This window comes from Aplysia californica, unplaced genomic scaffold (genome assembly GCF_000002075.1).
Source record: "Aplysia californica isolate F4 #8 unplaced genomic scaffold, AplCal3.0 scaffold00093, whole genome shotgun sequence".
Taxonomy (NCBI): Eukaryota; Metazoa; Mollusca; class Gastropoda; order Aplysiida; family Aplysiidae; genus Aplysia; species Aplysia californica.
In genome coordinates this window covers 662,104-664,328 of record NW_004797363.1, presented here as the reverse complement: position 1 = coordinate 664,328, position 2,225 = coordinate 662,104, and the positions used below count along the sequence as shown (strand labels likewise).

The 2,225-nt window shown below is 37.6% G+C and overlaps 1 protein-coding gene across 8 annotated transcripts in view; it reads right to left on the bottom strand.

The window, feature by feature from the left end:
- Positions 1-2,173, bottom strand: part of LOC101852538 (potassium voltage-gated channel subfamily H member 4) — a 252,648-nt gene extending 250,475 nt beyond the window's left edge. For 7 of the 8 annotated variants that reach the window (XM_005094997.3, XM_013080627.2, XM_035968874.1 and 4 more), the window contains exon 1: positions 1,934-2,172. The gene's annotated coding sequence lies outside the window, so the exon portion shown is untranslated. Of the gene's footprint in view, positions 1-1,933 lie in introns of all 8 variants that reach the window. The other variant, XM_035968876.1, reaches the window with a different exon arrangement.
- Between the last annotated feature and the right edge of the window lie 52 nt (positions 2,174-2,225).

Sequence of the window (2,225 nt, the reverse complement as noted above, 5' to 3'; positions counted from 1 at the left end):
ATAGACAGACAGACAGACAGACAGACAGACAGACAGACAGACAGACAGACAGACAGACAGACGGAGATAGATAGATAGATAGATAGATAGATAGATAGATAGATAGATAGATAGGTAGATAGATAGATTGATAGGTAGAAAGAGAGATAGAGAGATAGGTAATAAGAAAGAGTCAGATATAAAGAGATAAAGAGAGACACTAAGACAGCTCATACATACAATGCTTTGCATGCGTCTAACGTCGACACCAAGCACAAGCGAGGACAGCTTGGGAGAAAAAACAACAACAATCAACAAACGAAATAACAGAATCGATGCAATGTTGTACGTGATTTAAACGCTCTATAGCTTTTTTTCTGATCTCTGAAATGTCAAGCTAAAGGTTTTGCGCCTACTGTCTCGGCCAGACAGGCCAATCATTCCTCAACTTGCTTATTACACGTGGAGAAATTGCCCTGTGAGAGTTGACTGGGAAGAGGAAACCTTGAATTCGCTGGGAGCAACGAAGTGTCATTACACAGATATGCTTCGCCTTAAAAAAAAAAAAAAAAAGTAAACAGTATTTCGCGGAATTCCCATGTCTCCTGCAGTATTAATGACATTATACGGTGACACTAATGTTCAGATGAATTTATCGGTCGTATTTAAATAGTTTAACCTAGTTACACTTTATCTTTTAAACGTTAGTAAACAGCATCAAAGACGCATTTAAACGACATAAATTGAATTCATTATTAATTGAGTTATTTCTTTGTTTACTCTATGTATACTGGGTTGGATAAAACAAGATGAAGATGTGTAACTTCTTTATAGTTTCTCTTGTTCAAATTTTCAGTTTTAGCATTAGATTGGAAAACTTTTCATCCTCAATTTAAAATATGTGATTGACGGACTTTGTGGATTTTTTTTTTAAAAAATTATTTATTTTTTTTTGGGGGGGGGGGAGAGAGAGAGAGAGAGAGAGAGAGAGAGAGAGAGAGAGAGAGAGAGAGAGAGAGAGAGAGAGAGAGAGAGAGAGAGAGAGAGAGAGAGAGAGAGTGAGACCAAACACAGGGGAGATAACTCGCAATTTTGTGGGCAAATAAGAAATGTTCTAGGGGAAATCATATATGCCCCTGTGGGCCAATAAGCACTCCGAATAAATAAATAAATAAATAAAATCGCAAAACCAAAAGTAAATGCAATAACCTTAATTCTGAGGATGTTCATGAGTTTTCGGTTTTCGATAAATCGACCAAATAATATGTGTTAAGATTCATTCACTCGTCAAATTTCAATTTATCATTGGAAATTCAACCAGGTGGAAATTCGGTCAGTTTCTGCAGTCATATCCAGGTATAAAAGTACAGCAGATTTTACAGCATAAATTGTGAAAAACAAAACAAAAAAGAAGTAAACAAAACAAAAACATAACATTTACGTCTTTCTAGGCTATTACTTGATTGTCTTCTTGTGCGTCTGTTGAATGGCCTACTATGTTTGTATTATGTGCGTATAAGTGTGTAGGTGTGTATGTGTGTGTATGTGTATGTGTGTGTGTATGAGCGTGTGTATGTGTGTATGTGTGTGTGTGTGTGTGTGTGTGTGTGTGTGTGTGTGTGTGTGTGTCTGCATGAGTGGGTATGTGTATGTGCGTATCTGTGTTTGTGTTATACGTGTAATTGTGTATGAGTGTAATGTGTGTATTTTGTGTGAGTGAGTGTGTGAGTGAGTGAGTGAGGGAGTGTGTGTGAGTGTGTGTGTGTGTGTATATATATATATATATATATATATGTGTGTGTGTGTGTGTGTGTGTGTGTGTGTGTGTGTGTGTGTGTGTGTGTGTGTGTGTGTGTGTGTGTGTGTGTGTGCATATCTATGTGCGTGTACGTAGTCTCCCACAACACCAACTCAACAAGGCTGCTTACCCATGAGACATATTAGATACACTCACTTGCAAAAGAATTTAATCCGATTGCTCGTCGTGTTCATTCACGGTCCAGGTAATCAGATTGCAGCCATTAAGTCCAGCTGCTGAAGTGCTTATGGTCAGTGAGGTGGTCTGTGGGGAGACATAATATATTCATCTTATTCACAACCAAACACTCGATACAGAAAATAAATGAGGGATTATATCAGCTGATGGGAAGTTCAAAACCTGTGAATTTGATACTTTTTGGAAGTTGTATTTGTAGTCGGTAGCTTCTCAAATAATGTTATTTTTTCTTGATTGCTTACTGACCCCC